At 48.1% G+C, this 8,765-nt stretch overlaps 1 long non-coding RNA gene across 1 annotated transcript; it reads right to left on the bottom strand.

Moving 5' to 3' along the window:
• Positions 1 to 7,200: 7,200 nt before the first annotated feature.
• On the bottom strand, positions 7,201 to 8,419 carry LOC146757722 (uncharacterized). The gene is made up of 3 exons (XR_014935729.1): positions 8,331 to 8,419; positions 7,646 to 8,004; positions 7,201 to 7,284 (listed from the first exon to the last, which is right to left on the bottom strand). It is a non-coding gene; the product is annotated as an uncharacterized LOC146757722 (long non-coding RNA).
• Between the last annotated feature and the right edge of the window lie 346 nt (positions 8,420 to 8,765).

The following is an 8,765-nucleotide window of genomic DNA, read 5'->3' as shown; positions in this document are numbered from 1 at the left end:
GGCTGCGGGATATCAGCTGCAAGTCAAGGGTATTAAAATTCAAGTCCCTTGCTTGCACAAACCATCCTTATGGCATGATGTAAAGGAGATCATGCCCATTCCTCTCCTGATAGGAGGGTGCAGCTGGGCAAGGCTGTGCAGTGGTGCTAGAGTTTTGTTGGCACACAGATTCAGATCCAGGTGCTGGAAATAGTGGAGGTGGCTGGGTAGAGTGGGAAGATGGGAGGAATTCTGGGATGGACCCGAGGTGCTGTGGAGAGTTTGGATGGTAGACATTGGGTCCTTTGGTGGCTGAGGAGATAAGAGGATTGTGTGGGACCAGAGCAGTGGGGAGTTGAGGGTTCTGGAGTCTGGAATGACTGAGGTAAAAGATAAGGGAGGAGCAAATTTGGAGAGTTGAAGACTGTGGGCAGGAACAGCTGGAATGGACATGGGGACAATTCCAAGTCTCAGCATGTGTCCAGAACCTAGCAAGAGGATAAGGACTGCATCCCCTATGCTGTGGAGATTCAGTCCAGAACCTAGCAAGAGGATAAGGACTGCATTCCCTATGCTGTGGAGATTCAGCAGGTCTGGTGCAAAGCTCCAGGTACTGTACCTGAGCAAGTGCATGTTTTGCAGCTGTGGGAGAGACAGAAAGGAAATATAACTGTGAGGTTCTGTGCGTTCAGCTACAGAAACCTTCAGGTCACCATGTAGTCAGGCTATGAGTAAACAAGCTCCTTCTAAGTTCCAGCACGCTCCTGTGTCAGTGAATTTTGTTAATTTAAAAATGGCCATGAAAATATTCCTCAAGAAAAGTATTTCTGGCATATTTTTGATATAGATCCCATTATTTTGTTTAATCTGTGTGGTAGAAATCTGCTCGGTGTTCAGTGCGGGATTGTTGTTGACTGCCATAATGGAACTGAGATGAGCTGCTCTTATCACTGTGAGCTCTTTATCATGCAGGGAACAAGTCCGTGCCCCAGAGCAACCTCAGCATCCATAGGTTAAATTTGGAGCCCTCCAGAGAAGCTCATAGTTCAGATGGCTTTTGCTTTGGCAGCTCAGTTCCTGAGGTCAAATCTAAGGTTGTGCAACTTTAACTGTCTTCTGAAAAGAAAAGGATAAGAAAAAAAAAAAAAGTAGATTTAGGATTCTTTCTGCTTATTGGTAATTTTTAATCTTTCAGTGCTACCGTAAGTTCCATTAACCTGGAGTTAAGCTAAGGTTATGCTGTCAGATGAGCATAATAAAATGCATCACCTTGAGTATGGAAAGTATTTTTCACAGTGCTCTAAGAGGTCTATAAAGCTCTGATAAATGGTGTTGAAGTTCTGCCCTTCTTCAGTGTTCTGCTGAGGGCGGAACCAAAGCTTCGTTGGAACCTTTTCTGCAATACACCACCATCAGACCTAGCAACTCTGCTTATTTTAAGCCAGCAACAGCTGCAGTGCCACTAGTCCCATTGCAAACGCTTGTAACGCGATGCTCACGTAAGCGGTGGCCTTATTCATTCTGTGGTGCTGGGGAATGTGCATGGGGAGCAGGGAGTGGGAGGGAAGGCTGTGGGGATAGGAGTCTCAGGAGCATGCAAAGCAGAGCAAGACTTTTCTCCTACCCATGAATGGAGTGCTTGCCCTCGGGACTGAGGAAATGGAGATTATGGCTGTGTCTTTTTTTAATGCAGTTTGTGTAACTTTACCTCTCTATGGACTCCCAGATCTTCCTGGTTGGGAGCAGGAATGTTGCCACAGCATGAGCTCAGATGCAAGAAGTCTTGGACACTTCCCAGGAAGGCTGCTGAGTCAACAATCTGCAGCTTAATATAGTGACCATGGTTAAACTGGTAGCAAAACAGCAAGCTTTTAGATACAGAGTCCTCAAGTTCACAGTATTGCCCACTTTCACAACCTCCTCTCCTCCGAAAGGAGGCAGCGGGGTAAGGATCTCTTAATCTGTCAGAGAGGAACCACCAAACACTCCCCATGGGACTGACCTGCCTGTGTGTAGCCAAGGGCTGTATCCCATAAGTGGTGCTTTGTGTTTGAAACAGCCCTTGCTCAGAGTCTGACTAGTCCAAATGCTGTGCAGAAAAGGATAGTGACTTTCCCATGGACACACATGGTAGAGGCAGAAAACTAGAGGAGCTTTACATCCTGGGTTTGTCCCAAAGGCAGTGAGCCAGTAAGATGCTTCTGTTTTCAATGATAGGGAGGGAAGAGTGGAGGGTTAAGCCCCCTCCTGTCTTATCCCCACTCAGGCACAGAGTTCTGTCACTTTCCTGATGCCCCATCACTGCACTTGAATCAGATCCTTGTGGCTGGAGGGAGGTAACACTGTGAACTCTTTAGTCTTCTGGGGCATTTCCAGTGAGGATCTGCTCCACAGAGCAGCTGCAGCCACTTGCCTTAAGACTTCATCCTTCAGCAGAGCCAAGGAACCTTTTGCAAGTAGATTTTAGTCTCAGAAATGATTGCCTCCGCTGCCATTGCAGCTCTTGGTACTTTAAACTGAGCAATAGGTGTCATCCACTTGAGAATCTTAAAGTCACAGCTGTCGTGTGGGATGCAAAACAGGATCTGCTTGCTGCGGCTCGTGGTCATGGCCTGTCAAAGCTCTCTGAGCTCAGAACCTGTCACCAAACACACGCTCCCAGGGCAGGTCACTCTTTTCACTGTACTTCTTGCTTTCAGACAGCATAAGACGTGAGGCTTGAAATAAACAGCTCTTTCTTTCAGGCAAGCCTCCTCCTGGAATACTTGGCTGAGCTGCTAATAGATGGAGAACTTGTTCAGTTGAAAAGGACTTTGTGTCTCTGATCTAACACCCTCCAAGTGCACCAGAAGAGATATCAAGGCAAAACCTTTTCTGAGAGCTTACAGCATTGCAGTATAAAAGCCATCCCAGCCATGGTTCCCTGTTATTTATTTGGGCTGCCGGTCCAGCACACAGGGAATAATGGAAATCTGTCTTTCTTGTCTTAAGGAACAATGGAAAAATACTTCTGGACTCTCAGAAGGATCAGTAGCACACGGGGTGGTAGGAACACCCTGGAAATCAGCTGGTTTAATATCTTGTTCATTCAGAAGAATGAAGAATCCCATGTAGCATTACATATAGATAAGGAGGCAAGTCGTGCTGGGACATTAGGAAGGATGAACATCAAGAGGATGTCACTGGGTCAGGATCAACAAGAGGACTTTTGAATGAGTGTTTATGTATGTAACACCATTCCCAGGCTTGTAAAATGGATAACGACTGGTTGGAGGTTCCAAGCCAGCATTATTTTAAATATTTTCTGGATATGTGGCAGCGTTTGCTGCATTACTGCAGTACAGGAGCTCTCCTGACTGTTGTTAGATGTGACTTCCAGCTCTCAGGAAGACTTGAGCTTCCTACAATGCTGGGAATTGATGGGGCTGCTGCTGTCGGAGCAGAGTTTGGTCCCTGAGCAACACTGCAGGCAGGATGAGCGGCAGCTTGCACCAATGCCTCCTGCAGGAGGGTTTCCCTGGGTGCAGTTCATTCACTCAGGAAAGGAGCTGGTGCTTGGGTATTCAGTAGGAGCTCCTCTGCATTCCATCAGCCCACCAAACAAATCTTGGCTGTATTCTCTGTCCTGATTGTGAGCATCTGCTGAGGGGTTGGCTGGAGCCTGAAATAGCCATGGGACTCTGAAACAAAACCCAAGAGGTTAAAACAAAAAGCTGAACTGCTTTCTAGATTAGGAATAGGCAGCTGATGCTGACACATCTGTTGTGTCTATGTGAGCTCTTGGTTTTTGGTTTTGTTTTTCCCTACTTCACTGTTTTCTTTCTGTTGTCCCTTCTTTCTCGCTTACTGGAACGAACTGGGGCTGCTTGCGCTCAGCAGATTGATACTGAATTAAGGGAAACAAAGCAATAAAAGCAATTAATTCAGTAACTGCAGGGACCAAAAGTGCAGCTACCATTCCAGGATCAGGCAGTCTGGAAGAGAAAGAATGGAGGACAGGAGGCTGAATCTCCAGTAGTGGTGTGTCTGCCTTTTAGCACACATCCTGTAGTCTAATTTGTCTCTTACTTGGCACGCTTAAGGCAATTCAAGACTCAAACATTTCCATATACATTCGTAGGCTGTTTGAATAATCTTTAAAGTGATTAAAATCACTGCAGAAGGGAGTGACTCAAAAGTATTATTTGTGTTAGGGAAAGAATATGAAAAATATATCCTTGCCCTGTTTTCCTAACACTTCTCTCAACAGTGATTTCCCTCAGGTAATCAGACTGAGAGGTAACAAACAGAATCCAGTCCCCGAGGTTGTTTTACTCCAGTTCTCCATATTTGATGATAAATGTTTAAAACATTAATTCTAAAGGATGGGTGGCTTTCTGTTGTTTTTATCAGTTGCTTTGCATTTCCGACAGCTTATACAACGTGGTTCCTACAGTGAGCAAAATAATGGAAAATGACCAGAACCAGAGTGTCCAGAAATGGTTGAACTTAATTTGGCTGTAAAACTATGAAAGCTACTCTGGAAGGAAGGGCTCCTATTTTATGATGTTGGCTCACAATGTTAGAGATGATGGATGTTGACGGGATGGCAGTAAAGGCTGAACCTTCCCATCGATATGCATGTGGAAAAGATAAAGTAAAGTTCTTCCTGGTATGTATTCTAAATCTACCCTCTTCCAGTTTAAAACCATTTCCCTTCATCCTGTCACTACATGCATTTATAAAAAGTCCCTCCCAAGCTTTCCTATGCACTCCCTTCAGATACTGGGAGGTTGCTATAAGGTCCCCCTGGAGCCTTCTCTTCTCCAGGCTGAAGAGCCCCAGCTCTCTCAGCCTGTCCTTCTAGAGGAGGTGCTCCAGCCCTCTGATCATCTCCATTTCCCTCATCTGGACCTGCTCCAACAGCACAGTGTCCTTGTGTTGGGGTCCCCAGAACTGGACGCAGTACTCCATGTGGGGTCTTACAAGAGCAGCGCGGAGGGGCAGAATCACCTCCTCGACTCGCTGGTCACGCTTCTCTTGATGAAACCTGGGATATATTTGGCCTTCCAGGCCACAAGCGTACACTGCCACCTCGTGCTGAATCATCTGAGACCCCCAAATCCTTCTCCTCGGTGCTGCTCTCAAGCCATTCTCCACCCAACCTTTATCTGTGCTTGAGATTTCCCCAACTCAGGGCACTTGTCCTTGTTGAACTTCATGAAGTTGACATGGGCCACCAAGTTTGTCACGTCTGACTTGCCCATGGTGAAACCATTTTGATTACCACCAGCCACCTTGTCTTTATTTTTCCGTGTGGTGCAGTAGGGCCTTCAGTTGGATCTACCCCGCGATCTTACCAAGCACAGAGGTGAGACTGACTGGCCTGTAGTTCCCTGGATCTTCTTTTTTCCCGATCCGGAATAGGGGGGTTATGTTTCCCCTTTTCTGATCAGTGGGAACTTCACCAGACTGCCATGACCTTTCAAATACGATGCACAGCAGCTTGGCAAGTTCATCCACCAGTTCCCTCAGAACCTGCGGATGGATCCCTTGGACTTGTGCAGCTTCAGATTCTTTCGATGGTCTAGAACCTCATCTTCACTTACAGCACTTACAGATCCACCTTCTCCAAGTTTTACTGTTGCTTTCTGCAGTTTGGGCTCTGGGCCTAGAGCACTTGCCAGTGAGGCCTGAAGCAAAGAAGTCATTGAGCACCTCAGCTCTCTCTGTATTCCTCATGACCAGGCCTCTAGTGGCCTTCCAGAGAGGGCCCACATCCTCGCTTACCTTCTTTTTAATCACTGATATACCTGTTCCCCTTTCTGTCCCCAGCTAGATTTAGTTCTGCCTGGGTTTTAGCTTTCCTAACCTGATCTTTGAGGTTCCCATACTACTTGGAAGAGGAAGTTATCATCAGCACATTCCAGAAACCTCTTTGATTTCTGGTGCAATGCTGTGTTGTCCCTCCCACAGATATCAGGGTGGTTGAAGTCCCCTGTGAGGACCTCATCCTCCATGTCCTTGTAGTGAGGAGCCCAAAACTGAACACAGTACTTGAGATGCGGCCTCACCAGAGCTGAGTACAGAGGGATGATCACCTCTCTGCTCCTGCTGGCCACACTGTTTCTTATACAGGCCAGGATGCCCTTGGCCTTCTTGGCCACCTGGGCACACTGTGGGCTCATGTTGAGCCGAGCATCGACCAACAGCCCCAGGTCCCTTTCCTCTTCACAGTCATCCAGCCATTCTGTCCCAAGCCTGTAACACTGCATGTACCCCCAGCAGAGAACAACTACATCCCCCAGAGGATTGCTTGCTGCTCTGTCACCCTTTATGTTCAGTGCAAAAGATAAAAGCCATCCGTATATCACTTGATCTCCCCTTTCCTTTTTGATCCCAGCAGCACGAGAACTCCCTGGGTTGTCTCACCTCGGCTTTAGAATAAGGACTTCAGTTTTCGGACACACTTTGTAATGTTATTTTTTTAATTTTTTTTATTGGTTTTAATTCTAATTCTGATACTAATTATGATATATTGTACTGTAGTGTGTTATCTTGCATTCTGGTATCATCTTTGGTCAATTAATTAAACAAATTAAAACGAATTAAACAAATTAAAATTAATTAAGCCAATTAAAACTAATTTGTTGCCACTGTTTTGGTTTTTGGCCAATCTCTCTACTTGTTTTCCCCTTTTTTTCCTTTTCCCTTCACTGGGGCCTGGATGCTTCTAGGGACTCTGGAGTTTGTTTTTGGGTCAGAAGCAGTACGAATGCTTCTGGGGAGTTTGGAGTTTGTTGTTGACGCAGAAGTCGTCTGGATGATTCTGGGGACTCTGGAGTTTGCTGTTGGGTCAGAAGCAGTAGGAATGCTTCTGGGGAGTTTGGAGTTTGTTGTTGACGCAGAAGTAGTCTGGATGATTCTGGGGAGTCTGGAGTTTGTTGTTGGGGCAGAAGCAGTCCGGATGCTTCTGGGGACTCCGGAGTCTTTTGTTGAGGCTGAAGCTCTACGGATGCTTCTGGGGAGTTTGGAGCCTTCCCTGCCCAACGCAGGTTTGGGTGACTTCTCAGGCAGCTTCATTGCACGCCCTGTGCTCCATGAGTCTCCCTGAAGGCCACGCTCCATCAAAGCCACATTCCTTCTGCATTGTCCAGACAGAAGATTATAGCATGAAGGAGAGGGGCCAGCTGGTTTATGAAGCATTGTGGGTTTGATTTTCGAACCCGCAATGTAATCCACGGGACCGGGCTGGAACTTGTCCCTGGCCATCTGTAGTCTGTGGATCGAATTCTTCAAATTGGAAATCTCCCGAAGAAGCTCATCCTGGAAGGGAACAGAGGGTTTATGCTTGGTCTTGTCTTAGAGAGTGCTTCCCACCCTAAGTACTGCTGCTTTACGCAGAAGAGGGCAAGCACACTGCTTCAGCCTTGCAATGAGGGCAGAAGAGAACGGCTGCCACAGTGCTCTGTTTGTAAGCAAGCAACTTTCCAGGCTGCATTCACACCAGCACGCTGTGCTAGCTCAGCTCTGAGCTGAGCTGTCCTTTCCATGCCTCAATGCCTAGACCACCAGCCCGCCCCTCACCTTTTCTGCTTTCCCCATCTCCCTCAGATCCATCAAGTAAAGCCCGTGCCCTCAGTGCCATGCTGCTGACACGTGCCTACCAATACTGGGCTTTGCCTACCTCTTCTCGCCTCTTTGCTTGCTTTTTCTCCAGCTTCAGCCTGGTCAGGTACTGCCTGTACTCGTTGAACTCCTTCAGAGTGCAGACAACCTACAGAAGAGACAATGACAGATGGCTGTAGTGTCAGGCCCCTGCCTGGCAGACTGGAAAGCCCTCCTGAGGAGACCCGTGTTGGTCAGCCCAACAGCCAAACTTACGTCGCCATCCTCGGTGACCAAGCCCCGTTTCTTCAGGTTCCGCAGGTTGTTTTTGCGGTTGTGGAACTCCCGCAGATGCGGGTCATGCAGGCTGTTGTACTCTGTGCACAGATTGCGACTGTACGGATCTCTCAGGTCAAACTGAGGAGAAGGCTGGTGGAGCTGGAAGAGATGTGTTGTAGAGTGTGAATGGGGAAGGAGAGAGCAGCAAAGAGACAGAGACACTTCCAAGCTGCTCACACCCACAGGCTGGCCTCTTGCCTCTTTCCCAAACAGTCATGTCTGGGTTTTCCTAAGTCCTCCAAGAGGGAGAGCAGAGGGTTGCACCCTCCTCCAGGAACGACCCGGTCTCCACATTTCTGTGCCTGATGGGTGCCTGGCCCCAGCATCCCAACACATGGGATTGGCATCCCAACACAAGGCCTCCTTGGCATGGCGGCAACCCCAGGAAACAAGAGCCCTTTTTGACGCTTCCTTACTCCTCTCACCTTTTCCCCCAGCTTTCTCCTGGCGAAAAGGAGCTTGGTGCCGGGCTGCACAGGGATTTTAACCCCGAGTGGAAGGTCCAACAGCCGGCTACCTCCTGCTCCAACTTCCTGTCCTCCGGGTCGGAGCTAGAAAGACAAAGACACGCTTGGACACTCAGACACTCCATTCCCCTCTCCAGCCCACCTCCGCTCCCTTTGGCAGCTCCCTCCCCACTTCTGTAACCGATGCTGGGATGTGCAGAGAGGTGCGATTCCCTGCAAGCCTTCTCCAGCACCAGCATGAGGAGAAGTGTCCCTCAGCCTCTGGAGAGCATCTACAGCCCCAGAGCAGCCCTGCATACCCCAGGCTACTGCACTCAGCCCTCTCTTGATGTAGCAGCGCTCACCTTTCCGCTCTTCCCCGCTCTGCTCAGAAATTCATCTGGATTTCGGAAT

The sequence above is a fragment of the Coturnix japonica genome, chromosome 19 (genome assembly GCF_054131305.1).
Source record: "Coturnix japonica strain WE chromosome 19, WE-NBRP24, whole genome shotgun sequence".
In the NCBI taxonomy this organism is placed as follows: Eukaryota; Metazoa; Chordata; class Aves; order Galliformes; family Phasianidae; genus Coturnix; species Coturnix japonica.
Note: the sequence above shows the minus strand (reverse complement) of the source record. Positions and strands in the feature narration are given on the sequence as shown.